This window comes from Theobroma cacao, chromosome 6 (genome assembly GCF_053813885.1).
Source record: "Theobroma cacao isolate CCN51 chromosome 6, ASM5381388v1, whole genome shotgun sequence".
Classification (NCBI taxonomy): domain Eukaryota; kingdom Viridiplantae; phylum Streptophyta; class Magnoliopsida; order Malvales; family Malvaceae; genus Theobroma; species Theobroma cacao.
Genome location: NC_142644.1, coordinates 16,486,304 through 16,501,730, shown reverse-complemented (window position 1 = coordinate 16,501,730; position 15,427 = coordinate 16,486,304).

The window sequence follows — 15,427 nt, the reverse complement described above, 5'->3', positions numbered from 1 at the left end:
ATTCTAATTACTAGACATTCTCAACACTTAAAAATCAACTATAGTTCACTAACACCTTTGTAGCTTTGTAGTTGAATTCTTTCTCAAGAACAATCAAAACTATCATGGAAAATCCCTTTTTCTCTTTCTCTAAAATTTTCAGCTAGTGAGAGAAAGTGCTGAACAAAGACTTTTTTTTAGGGTTTTAAGGTGAGAGAGTGAAAGAGCACAAAGGTTTTATGAAGAAGTGCTCAAAAGCATGACAATTGAAGCTAGAGAGAGAAAGTTATGGAAGCTTCATGGGAGGCTCCCATGGAGATGAAGAAATGTAAGATGGGAAGGAAGAAGAAATGGCTGGAAGCTATTGGAAATTGCTGGAAGAAGATATTTATAGCCCATGTTTATCTAACTCCACTCAAATTACCAAAATGCCTATCCACAAATTAACTTATTCTCCTCTAATCTTTTATGAAATCTTTTACTCTTTTGACACTGGGACAAGATTCATAATGGTCTAAAAATGCTCGGGTTCATGAAAAATTAAAAATTCTAACCCAAGGTGAAAAATGACCATTTTGCCCCTATCGTGGAAATAACCAAAATTTTTATTTTCTTGTCATTTTAACCATATTTTCATTATTCATATATGCCTTAGGCCTATTTAGGCAATAATATTGTTTAAAATCTTACTTTTAGGTGCTTACTAAAGAAATGACGAAATTACCCCTGACCAGGGATATCGCGTCTACTTCTATCTACGGGTTTCTAAAGGTCAAGGTCTCACAAACTTCTTTTTGTAAAGCATTTGACTCATCAAAAACTACATGGACTGATTCTTCAATGGTTAAGGTCCTTTTGTTAAAAACTCTATAGGCTTTTGAGTTTAATGCATATCTTAAAAATATTGCTTCATCCCTCTTTGCATCAAACTTCCGTAAGGGCTATTTTTCATTGTTCAATACAAAGCATTTACAGCCAAAACTCCTAAGGTGAGAAATATTTGGTTTCCTACCTTTGTAAAGTTCATATGGAGTCTTTGAAATCAAGGGTCTTATTGAGACTCTATTAAGAATATAAGCTGTTGTATTTACTGCCTCAGCCCAAAGATATTTAGGTAGGTTGTTCTCACATAACATGGTCCTAGCCATTTCTTTTACTGTTTTATTTTTCCTCTCTACAACTCCATTTTGCTGGGGTGTTCTAGGTGCAGAAAAATTGTGATCCAACCTTTTTTCATTGCAAAAATTTTCAAACTCATCATTCTCAAATTCTCCTCCATGATCACTCCTTATGCTAACTATGGCTAGTCCTTTTTCATTTTCTACTTTCTTACAATAATTTAAGAATGCTTGTAGCGCATCATTCTTATGAGCAAGGAAGTATACCCAAGTATATCTAGAATAGTCATCAACTATTACAAAGCCATAAGATTTACCTCCTAAGCTAGTTGTGCTTATTGGACCAAATAAATCAATGTGCAACAATTCAAGAGGTCTAGATGTTGACACTATTTTCTTAGTCTTAAAGGATGTTCTAACTTGTTTTCCTAGTTGGCAAGCATCACATATCCTATCATTTTCAAATTTCAATTCCGGCAGTCTAACAACAAGATTTTTCTTTATTAATTTAGACATAGTATGCATGCTCACATGTCCTAATCTCCTATGCCATAACCAGCTATCATTCTCAGTATTTGCAACAAGACATACTTCACTATTCAGATCAAGGTCTTCAAGAAAAATTACATACATGTTCAACCTTTTTCCTATAAATGAGATTTTATTTGTACTCATATCAATCACTTCACACTTAGTTGAATCAAAGCATACTTTGAATCCTTTATCACATAATTGACTAATACTTAGTGGATTATGCTTTAAGCCTTTAACAAGCAACACATGACTAATTTGATTTTGGGAACTATTACCAACCGTACCTATACCATGTATTCTGCCTTTTGAATCATCTCCAAAGGATACGGTTCCTCCCTTTCTCTTGTCTAACTAAGCAAGCAGCATTTAATGTCCTATCATGTGCCGTGAATAGCCACTATCCAAGTACCAAGGCTGTTTCTTCTTGAGTTGAGCTCTTGAACATGTCTCTTTTAAGTCCAGCTCAACCTACAAAATAAAATTTTAATTTTTCTTTATAAGTACCCATACTTTGATGGGTCTTTGAGTGTTAGTTGCAGCAAAGGATCCCATAGGAACCCAAATTTTCTTAACTTTCTGCACTTTTCTTTTCTTAAAATAGTCATATGACAAATGACCATGTTTACCAGAATTATAACATCTGGGTAATGCATTAGCTTAATATTTATTGTGGTATGCATCTCTTTTTGAAGATTCATTTTTCAAACATTTAAGAGCTGTGTTTTCATCAAGAGTTATTTGCAAGGCTTCAGACTTGTTTTCCAACTCTTATTTTAAAAACTCAAAATTTATTTTTGAGTGTTCTAACTCAACTTACAAAATATTTCTTTGCTCAAAAACAAAGGTGAACTCTTGTTTCATTTGTTCCAAATCATTTTCAACTAATGCAGCCTTTTTCTTTAATGATTTGTATTTTGAAAAAAGTTTTTCAAATTCATCATAAAGACATTCATATTCATCTTGTAAATTATCATAAGAATTAATGTAGGGGGATGATGATGCCTCTGATTCATCCTTTTGTGCCATTAAACAAATGTTTGCTCTTTCCTCATATTTTTCATCATTAGTTTCAGAGCTTGAAGTGTCATTGTCCGACCATGCAGCAACCACCATTACTTTCTTGGATTTCTTAATTTTCTTTGGGGTTTCATCTTTCAACAATGGACACTCGGACTTGAAGTGACCAGGTTTCTTGCATTCGTAGTAGCTCATTTCCTCCTTTTTGTTGGAGTCATTTTTGTTTTGTTATTGTCCATGAAGCACCTGAATTTTCGTGAAACCTTTTATAGCTATCCTTCGATTTCTTCTGCCCATTAGCTTTTTGAATTTTCTTGCAACCAGAGCTAATTCATCATCATCATCACAGGAAAGCTCTTCCAGCTCTTATTGAAGGATGTTGGCTTTAAATGCAATACTCTTTTTCTTTTCCTTTGCTTCCCTTTGGTCTTTTTCTTCTTCTTCCTTAAGCTCCAGCTCATGAGTGAGAAAAGAACCACAAATCTCATCGAGAGTGGTGATGTTCAGATCTTTAGCCTCTCTAATGGTAGTCATTTTTTATTTTCAAGATTTTGGTGGGCATCTAAGCAGTCTCTTAACTAATTCATGTTCAGGGATAGGCTTGCCTAGCTAACTCAATTTATTTGTGATGTTTGTAAACCTATCAAACATGCTGGTGATGTTTTCACCAAGCTCCATTTTGAACATTTCATAACTGTGTTAAAAGAGCAATTTTGGACTCCTTTACTTGAGAAGTCCCTTCATGGATTAATCTAAGTTTTTCCCACACTTGTTTAGCTGTTGTACAGCTTGAGACTTTGTTGAACTTAGTGGGGGTTAATGCACAATGCAATGCGTTGATGGCCTTAAAATTTATTTGAACTTTCTTAGTTTCAGCCTCAGTCCAATCAGACCTTGGCTTGGGCATCAACTCATTTGTCACCACATTCACGATTAAAGGCATGAAGGGTCCATCAGTTATGATGTCCCACATTTCATAGTCTATAGCTCTAATGTAAATTGACATCCTAGTGTTCCAATAAGGATAATTATAGCCATCAAATAGAGCGTGTCTGTTTGTTGATTGTCCCTCAGCTGCAACTGATTTTTGTTGAGCCATTTGGATCCTCTTAAAGGATGTTAAGCCTTATTAACATGGAACTAGCTTTGATACCAATTGTTGGTCCCGTTAATATGTGCTAGAGGGGGGGTGAATAGCATAATTTGGCACTTGACAAGATGTGGAACTAATTTTCAGAACTTAATAATATAAAAACAGAGTATAAGGTTCACAACAATTTAGAGTGGTTCGGTCCAAGACCTACATCCACTACCTTGATTATCTAACCAAGGATTTTCCCAACAATTCACTAAGAATCCGGTGAAATTCACAAGCTTTCACCAAGCTTTTACAATGGCTTTTCGCAAGCTCAGCCAAAACCTTTACACTAATTTTTCACGGGCTCAACTAAAACCCAAAATGATTTTCCAAGGCTCAACCACAACCTATAACATTCAAGCTTTCCCAAGCTTGAACAACCCCTTAGAATGACTCCCTCACTTTAAGTATACAAGAAAAGAAGTTAAAGAAAGTACCTATGATCACAAGTTGATCTGAATGGTACAAATTGAGTGCTAAATACAATGGCAAAGAGTAGGGGCTTAATTGTAGACAAGTGTAGTGAAGCTTTTCTAGTTTTTCAACTTTCTACAGCTCAAATCTCATTCAAGGCTTCTAAAAACTTGTTTCTCATTGTTGGAAGACCCTTTTATACTTGAGATGCAACTCTGATGGTAGTTTGACAGTTTATGGCTGTTGGAAACAGTTGAGGATGAGTTCTAGCCGTTAATCTGCCTTGTAGTGCTCTGGTTCAAATTGCAGACAGAGAGCTCTTAGTCGACTAACTTGGTTAACTAAGTTGATTCTGTTTCGAGTTTGCAGATTCTGGCAGAGGGCACTTAGTTGACTAAATTGGTTTTGTTTCAAAAACTCTTCAGCCCTTCATTTCTCCAATTTGAAATTTGGTCAACCAATGTTCTTCCTTGTTTCACCAATAAGCTTCCTCCTTGTTATTTAGTTACATCTTGTTGATTTTATCCCTCTTTTTCTTTCAAAAATACTCTTTGAAGAGTCAATAAATTAATTTCATATATTAATTTCTTGCACACTCAAGTAAAGGTATTAGACACAAATAAATAGGAATGTTTTATTATCATTAAAAACTAATGGAGCCAACAGTCTGAAATTAGAAAGAGAGGAAATTTCCAGCAATTATCCAAGCAAGGCAGTATAAACAGAATGTTTTTCGTTGCAATAAAATCAATTTGCAAATAAATGGCAAATTTTCAAGATTTATAATGTGCATCTCACCCATCTCATGTGCATCCCACCACATCGTGCACATAGCCGGACATCCTATCACAACCCAATTCCCGGGCCATGATCGACGCAAGGACCTAATAGGCATAGCCCACTAGGCCCAAGCAACCTCTCAATATGCACTTGTATATTAGCCCATCTATCTAGCATATTTCTTTAAGATCTGTACTTAATAGTGTTCAAATGCCGATTTCTCCAACGTCACTCATAAAACCCAAGTGAATGCTCACATTAGCATCATAATTCAAATCATACATAAATAGTGGTCAATATATCTTTGCAAATTCATATGAAACATATACAAAGACTTTGACCGTTAGCGGAGTGACTTTGGATGGGGAGATATGACTACTGAGTGTCAAGATACCTACCCAAGGGATGGGGGTACGCGGACACCTCAATCTACGTATCAACCACCACTGAATCTGAAAACATGAAGTTGAAAACGTGAGTATAAACTCAGTGAGTGAACATAGGAAGGGAACAAGCATACCATAAGGAATGTTTATCAAAATCATGATGCACTCATTTTCTCAAAACAATGCAATTTGTTCTAGTTCTTAGTAAAGCCCCTCATGTAAACCCCTCATGATTAAATCACTTAAAAGATCCATACTCAACTATGGTACCAAAGAATCAAAATATATAGCAAAACCCACAAGTTAGCCAAAATGGACAGAAAGTTTCTCGCTGCAGCGAGAATCAAGTCTGGTGAAGGCCCTCAAACCCAAGAGTTTCTCGCTGCAGCAAGATTCACTCTCGTTGTAGCGAGAGTCAAAACATCAAGGAAAAAGTCTAATTTTCCTTTCAAACAAGCCATCCTGCTAAAATAACAATAGCAACATGTAACACATGTAAACTCCAAAATTTCAACAAATCAAACGCTCACATATTTGCATTTACAACCATATACCACATATATATATATATATATATATCAATCATCATGTACACCGCCCATCATCATCATCTCATAAGCAACGGCTGCGTACTCCCACTCGCATATAGCCGGGTCAGCAACGGCTTATGTGCACTTCCACTCACACATAGCCGGGTTAGCAACGGCCTATGTGCACTTTTACTCGCACTTAGCCGGGTCAGCAACGGCTTATGTGCACTCCTACTCGCACATAGCCGGGTCAGCAACGGCTTATATGCACTCCTACTCAACATAGTCGGGTTCGTAACGGCTTATGTGCACACCTACTAGCACATAGCCGGGTCCACATCAACATGCAAAGAAGCATCCAATGCATAACATGCATTTTATCATATTGTGATAACACATAAACCATTGCATAGCACATTTTCACAATATAAAATCATTTTACTAAAAGCTTGTTCGCAAGGTACTTTTTCTAAGACAAGTTGGATAGAATCTTTCATATTCCCCAAAACAAGTTTGAAATGCAAGTCCACTCACCTTACTATAGCGAGATATTACATCGCTATTTGATCGGAGGTGTCTCTAACTATTTTCATGGCCAGTCACTCGTTATTTACTCCGACATGCCCCCACAATACTCTAACTTTATCTTTGCACTTCCTAGCAATAATACGAACTCAATATATTTAATTACATATGTATACGAGCAGCACTTCAATCAATTAATCCTAACTCAAATTTATATTTTTCCTCCTATCATGAAACCATCTTTAATTAACTCACATCTTAATACATTTTTACTAAAATTATTTATATCCATTACTTACGTAATTCCTTAAATTATATCACCAGCAACTTAATTAGATGTCACATGTCTACTTCGGTCTTTCTAAATAATTTCCACCCAAATCCATCTTATATTTCCACACATAATCCACATATATGGCAACAACAATCATTCTCACTTTCACTCGATTATTTCCTAACTTACACGCATCGTTATTTATCTAACTTTCAATACTTTGTTTCTCAATCCTCCATCCACAATATTCGTTTTTCATTTCTTGTAAATGACATGCCATACAATCTTAACAATTTTCAACTAGCTTATGCAAGTATATCCTTTCAACAGCCATAATTTCCCACAATATTCAACTAACCGTAGGCTTTAAAACATAGTGTTAAGCTTACTACTTTCCTTTTCCACTTTGAGTCCTTCATGTTCCCATGGGTTTATTGGCTTACGTGCTATCAATTTTTCTCTAATCAAGCCAATCTTTGCTACCACAAGAGATTTCTCTAAGTCACTAACTCATTTTCAAAGACTACTCAACCCAAAAACAAAAATTCTTACCGTTCCTTGCTTGAATCACCAAAACCAAGCTTTTTCTTCCTTTTTCTCTTTTTTTTTTCTTCTTCTCCTAGAGTTTATATGTGCTGGAAATTGGGGTTAGAAGTTGTAACTTTGGTGCACAAGAAGTTGGGAGAAGAATGAAGCAAGAAGAGAAAAGAAATGCAAAGAAAACAAGGAAAGAAAATGAAAGAAAATTAGTTTTCCATGGGAGAATGAGAGAATGGCATTGGAAGCTTCAAGAATGAAGAAGAAAATATCTTGCTGGGAGGATAAGGACTGTTTTGGGCTGATAAGGATGAGAGTCAAAGCTTCCTTTGAAAGCTTTGACCAAGGTTTGTGTAAAATTACCGTTTTGCCCTTTTTGTTTCTTTCAATTTTAATTTAGTCCTCCCAACACTTATTTAACTCCAATTTCCTTCTATTATCTTCTTCTACATATGTACAATAAAATATGAAGTTAGTACTCTAACGCAGTGTCCCCATAATATTTAAAATATTTATTTACCTGCGCTATCTTTACTTAATAAAGACACGCAGCCCCTATTAACGTCATTTTTCTCTGAGATTTTTCTCATTCTTCTTCTTCCCCACTTAGGTTGCCCATATACTCATTCTTCATGAAAATTTTTGACACTAAATAAAATATTAATATTTTAATATTATTTTATTTTAAAAATTTTCTCTTGTCTCCTCTTGTCCCTTTAGTACCCAAAATACCTTATAATGCCTCAATTGACTTCCGAATCACTTTTTATCTAGCAAATTCTTCTCCAAAAACAAAATTTATCATTTTATTATTATTTCCTAGTGTGCGAAATATTTTATCCCAAACCATTCCTTTCATCTTTCATCATTTCTAAACATTATAATTAACCTCAATTGGCATCCAATAAGCTTTATTAGTCACCATATCAAAGTACGGGGTATTATACATCCCATCTCACCCAGCTCATGTGCATCCCACCACATCGTGCACATAGTCAGACATCCCATCCATCTCCCTCACCACCGTCATCCCCGGCAAGTGCACACTCACCCCGCACATGCACAGTTGCATTTGTCACACAATGGTACCATTTATGACATAGTATATATATATATATATATATATATATCAACATTATACAAAAGCATATGGATTCATCCTTTTACACATTTCACTTTTCACAACATCAAACATTTTATCAAGGGCTTGTTCCCAGGAAATTTTAAAGCAAATATCGATGAAATTTCCAAATGATTCATTGAAACATGTAAACATTTTCCCAAAACATTTTAAAATGAAAGTTCACTCACCTTATGATAGCGAGATATTACATCGCTATTTGTTTGGAGGCGTATCTAGCTATTCTACTTGTCGGTAGCTCGTTATTCCCTCTGGCTCGCCACCACCGTGCACTATCTTTACTTTTGTACTTCCTAGCAACAATCCAAATTCAATATCTTTAGTGTACCTCATTTCTACTTCTCTTTTTCCTTTAATCATGAATCCTCATCCAATTAACTTATATCTTGACACATTCTTTACCAAAGTGGCCTTTAACTTTACTTGCATAATTCTTTAGATTATGGATACCGGCAACTTATTTATGACTCTAGCACATATATAAATCTTGTCTAAGGATATTTATCAAGTTTATCCATCATTTCCACCATAATTACCTAACATATGGCAGCAACTATAAATTTTCTTCCATAAACATTTTCTAAGGCTACATGTATCACCATCCTCATTTACATGTTGCCACCAAGCATAACATTAATATTCATTCGTGCACACCAACATGCATAACCTTTTAAACCTTTCCTAACAACACACCAAACTTCCAATCAATATAATTGCCTTCCAACCATACCCATGACATCACAATAACACTACATATGTACGTAATCATTTTCACCATACTAGACCAATCATAAGCTTAAAAACACAAAACCCTGACCTTACCTTGCTTGAATTACAAAACCAAGCTTTTCTTCCTTTTTCTCTTTTTTTCTTGCTTCTCCTCCTAGGGTTTATATGTGCTAGAAATTGGGGTTTAAAACTTTAGGTTTAGTGCCCAAGAAGTTTGGAGAAGAAAGAAGTAAGAAAAGAAAGGAAATAAGAAGAAAACAAGGAAAAGAAATTGAAACACTCCATTTTCATAGTGGTAAAGGTGAATATGGCATTGGGTGGGGAGGAAGAAAAAAGAAGTTTCTGGAAGCTGGTGGAAGCTGCTGGATAATGATATTTATAGCCAAAGCTTATCCACTTTTTCATGCAATTACAATAATACCCTTAACAAGGTGGCTTATCTTACTCATATTCTTTATGCAATCTTTTTATTCTTTTGACATTGAGTAAAGGTCCAAAATCCTCTAAAAAGGTCCCTTGAATAGCCTCCCAAAAGCCCTAGCTTCCAAAGTCCCATAAACTTGTTAATTTTGGAAAATACGGTGAGGGCCGTGGCTCTCAATTTCCAGTGTCGCGGCGCTCAAAGGTTTTGCAAAATTCTGTTCCTCTCTTGCAGTACTTTCTTTTCAACAAAACTTTTGGCCACCTTCCCGCTAGAGCTGGGCAAAGTGATAAACATCAAAGTTGTAGCCCTGCCTCTTATCTTTCTAATGGTTAAAAATTCATGTCATTTGGACTTTTTTAGTGGGAGATATACATGAAAAACCGAAATATATGCAAATAGAGTAAGAGTCCATTCTGCACCTTTCTTCACCAATTGAAATTATTTTTGATCCTACTCGTATAAGAACATAAAATAAATATAAATACCATAAAACTAGCATTGTTAACCACCATATCAAGGTACGGGGTACTACAATGCCATCTATTGACAAGAAAAGTCCGTTTATAGTCACTTATGCCGTCGAAAGCCTTGTTACTCGTTTTAAATGGTTTGATAATCTACTTAATGATTTTAGCTCTAAAATATTTTTTTTAATTTTTGGTTAAAATCAATCATAATTGGATGTTTGCATTAAGAAATGTGAAACGGATGCCATTCATTGAGAAAAAATTCCATTTATAGTCACTCATGCCATCGAAAGCCTTGGTACTCGCTTTAAATGGTTTTATAATCTTATAAATGATTTTAAACCAGAATCCTTTTCATTTTTGGTTAAAATCGATCATGATTTGATGTTTGTATTGGGAGACATGAAGCGAGTGCTATCCATTAGCAAGAAAAGTCCATTTATAGTCATTTATGCCTTTGAAAGCCTTGTTACTACTTAAAGTGGTTTTCCAATCTTATAAATGATTTAAAATTGAATTGGTTTTAGTTTTAATTAAAATAGAACATAATTGGATGGTCACATTGGGAACCGTGAAACAAAGGCCATCAATTTATAAGAAAAGTCTATTTAAAGTCACTCATGCCATCCAAGGCTTGTTACTAGCTTTAAATGGTTTTATAATCATATCAATGATTTTAAATCAAAATCTTTTTCACTTTTGGTTAAAATAGATCATGATTGGATGTTTGTATTGGGAGACATGAAAAGAATGACATCCATTAACAAGAAAAGTCCATTTCTAGTCATTTATGCCTTCGGAAGCCTTGTTTCTCACTCAAAGTGGTTTTCTAATCTTATAAATGATTTTAAATTGAATTGATTTTATTTTTAGTTGAAACAGTTCATAACTGGATGTTCGCATTAGGAACCATGAAACGAAGGCCATCAATTGACAAGAAAAGTCTATTTAAAGTCACTCATGTTGTCCAAGCTTAGTTACTAGCTTTAAATGTTTTTATAATCTTATCAATGATTTTTAATCAAAATCTTTTTCAGTTTTTGTTAAAATAGATCATAATTGGATGTTTGTATTGGGAAACATGAAAGGAATGCTATCCATTAACAAGAAAACTCCATTTATAGTCATTTATACCTTCAGAAGCATTGTTACTCACTTTAAGTCGTTTTATAATCTTATAAATGTTTTTAAATTGAATTGCTTTTATTTTTAGTTAAAACAGATCATAATTGGATGTTCGCATTAGGAAACGTGAAGCGAAGGCTATCAATTGACAAGAAAAGTCCATTTAGAGTCACTCATGCCATTGAAGCCTTGTTACTAGCTTTAAATGGTTTTATAATCTGATAAATAATTTTAAATCAAAATCTTTTTTGTTTTTGCTCAAAGTTAATCATAATTGGATGTTTGCATTGCGACACATCAACCTAGTGCCATCCATTAACAAGAAAGGTCCATTTATCTTCACTCATGCCATCGAAAATCTTGTTACTCGCTTTAAATGGGTTTATAATCTTCTAAATGATTTTAAATCAAATGTTTTTTTGTTTTTGGTAAAAATCAATCATAATTGGATGTTTGCATCGGTAAACCTGAAGTGGATGTCATCCATTGATAAGAAAAGCCCATTTATAGTCACTCATGCCTTTAAAAGCATTGTTACTCACTTTAAATGGTTTTACAATTTTGTAAATGATTTTCAATTGAAGTCTTTTTCATTTTTGGTTCAAATCGATCATAATTGGATGCTTACATATGAAAACATGATGCGAATGCCATCCATTGATAAGCTAAGTCCATTTATAGTTACTCATGCCTTCGAAACCCTTATTACTTGCTTTAAATGGTTAATAATCCTATAAATGATTTTAAGTCAAATTTTTTTTTTCATTTTTGGTTAAAATAGATGATAATTGGATGTTTGCATTATGATACATGAAGCAGAAGCCATTATGTCACAGCCCAAATTCTGGGCTATGATCGGCGTATGGGCCCAATGGGCATAGCCCACTAAGCCCAAGCAAGCCTTTTTATGCAATCCCAATCATCATTCTCAATCGTCATTTCTAAAACCACATATTTCAATTCTCAATTTTAAATATTTCAGAAACGTTTTATGGCAATCTAATATTCACATTTGTATTATGCTAACATAGTATCACTCATTTGCCACCTTACAGTGGCATCAGTAATCAAATATACATATTTGATTTTTAACATGAATTTTAGTGGTCTTCATTTCTTATGCATGTACATAATCATAAGACTCTTGACCGTCAGCGGAGTGACCGTGGTTAAAGGTACAGCTACTGAGATGCCATAGTACCTACCAAGAAGGCGAGCATATGTGTGCAACTCAATCTAGGTCCCAACTTCCTTTGAATCAAAAAACATGAAGTTTAAAAACGTGAGTATAAAACTCAGTGAGTGAACATAAGAAGGGAACAAGCAATCAATAGGAAGAATTTGAAAATCGTGATGCACTTATTTCAAAAACCCAAGATCAATCGATGAAGTTAAATGGGTGAAAAATATGTCAAAATCAAGTAAGGTAGCAAGCATGCCAGCAAGTTTCTTGCTGCAGCGAAGTTCATTCTCGTTGCAGTGAGATTCAATGTTAGTTTGCATGTATTTCATGTTTTCTTGCATATCTCCCATTAGAGAAGTCTAATTGACCTAATTTTTAAACCATTAAAAAGCTAAGAGACAAGGCTATAATTTTTATGTTTACTACTTTTCCCAGTTCGAATAGGAAGATGGTCAAAATCTTCATCAAAGTGAAAGTATTACATCAAAACCTAAGAGTTTCTCGCTGCAGCGAGTTGCTGGCTGCCAAAACAGAATGTTTCTCGATGCAGCTAGAAACAGGGCACCTAAGTGTAAAAAGGACCTCCTTTGCACTAAAATCCATTTGGTGTTGCAATAAAAATCAATTTGCAGGAAAATGGGAAATTCTCAAGATTCATCATGCCAAATTTCACATGCATTACAACCATATACCATATTCATAAACTTTTATTTCACAAACATATATATACTTATATACATAAATAAACACCAATACCACCATCATCTCACCCAACTCATGTGCATTCCCCCACTTTGTGCACATAGTCAGAGTCATCGTGTGCATCCCCACACATCATGCACAATCAGCGCCATCGTGTACATCCCCTCACATCGTGCACACGGACACTATCATCATCCATCTCCCTCACCACAGTCATCACCGGCATGTGCATCCCCCCACATCATGCACACACACGGTTATAATTATCACACAATATCAACCATCCATGCACAACACATATATATTTATATACCAACACAATGTATTAGTGCATGAATCCAAAACAGCCACAAGTCACAACATAGAGACAATTTATCAAGGGCTTGTTCTTAAGGCACCTGTTTTTAAGAAAAGTTGGATAAAATCATTCAAAGGTTTTGTACAAATAGATTCACATTCCAAAAATAATTTTGAAATGCAAGTTCACTCACCAGTCTTGTTGATTCTTTAATCGATTCTAACTTCAATTATTGCTTCAAATGGATATGTGAGGTCTTGTTGAAACCTATCACACACACACACAACATCACTACCAACCAAATTTGCATAAATACATTTCTAAAAGCTATTTCTTAAATCAAGCTCTACTTGTTATTCCTAACTAGCTTTCAATCACCATTAAGTGGCTATTTATTTCACTACTCTAGTCACCTTAAAAATGAATAAAAATCTCAACAATAGATTAACTCACCTTGGTGGTTTTTTGTAGTTGAATTCCTTTTCGAAAGCTTCCAAGCTACTATAGCAAGTCTCTTTTTCTCTCTCTAAAACATTCAACTAGTGAGAGAAAGTGATGAACAAAGACCTTTCAAGGGTTTTAAAGTGAGAGAGTGAAAGAGCACAAAGGTTTTATGAAAAAGTGCACAAAAGCATGAAAATTGGAGCTAGAGAGAGAAAGTTATGGAAGTTGCAAAGCAAGCTTCCATGGAGGATAAAAAGAACATGAAAGGGGAGGAAGAAGAAGAAAGAGATGCTGCTAGAAGCTACTGGAGGTCAGATATTTATGCTTCAAGTTAATCCAAATTTCCATCGAAATTACCAAAATGCCCTTAACATGGTGGTTTTGTCTTCCTCCCATCCTTTGTGCAACCTTCTTGCTCTTTTAACACCGAAACAAAGTCCATAATAGTCTAAAGGTACTTGAGTTCACGAAACTAAAAAAATTTAGACCCGAGATGCAAAATGACCATTTTGCTCATACTGTGGAAATTATCATTATTTTTATCTTCCTCATATATTTACCATCATAAACATCATTCATTCATTCCTTAGGCCTATTTAGACCTTAATAGCATAAGAAAACCACTCGTAGGAGCTCACCAAGAGAAATTACGAAATTACCCCTAGCCCGCATTATCGCGTTTACTTCTAGTTATGTGCCTATGGAGATCGAGATTTTACAGGTTCACTTCTGAATTACCCTTTTAACTCAGCAATCAACCTCAATTGGCATCCATAAACTTTATTAACCACCGTATCAAAATACAAGGTACTACAGTCTCCCCCACTTAAAATGAATTCGTCCTCGAATTCAAATCGGAGTAGGGTGAACAACCAAAGTTCTAAAATTCTTCTATATCATTTTCGTTGGCCATTCTTAAAATAATATCTCAATTTATGCATCATATCAACTTTCAATCTTTATAGAAAAGTCGACAACGTCATTATATATAATTATGTATACTACTCTTGCTGGATCAAAACATTATCGTTCTTTATCTTATGAAGAGAATTCAAATATGCTATTTATTTTGGTCACACGTCAATTAAATCATCCTTAAATCATCAATCATGCATGTTTACTTAACCATCCACAATTCCTCTACCTTGATCTTTTATCAAACTTTCCAACATTCAAGCATTTATTCCACCATTGACTATGGGTCTAAATGGTCAACCAACCTCTATTCCGTTTTACATACCTCCACACAAATTCCATTCAAGCATTTCATAATACATAATGATCAAACACTCTTTATTTATTCTTATATGTTTAACATCATGGATGATTCAAATTCGGTAACCGTTAGTAACCATATTCCCAAAAACAAACTCCAATACTTTCATGATCGAGTGCTCACTAGATAAATCTCAACTTATACCACAAGGCATTTAAATAAATCATGACATTCCACATACCTCCTTATAATCTTAACCGATCTCTTTAATCAATAACTCAACCTCTCAAGATTAAAGTTGCTCAAAATTTTCCCTTTAAAGTTCCTTTCCAAGTCTCATTTTGATTACTAATTATTTCTATATTTTCGATGTCATAGCTAATTTGCTCGTCATCAATCACCCACAACATATCTACTTGATATTTCTCAAATTTACTCCAAACATCATATCTCATGGCCTCATTAG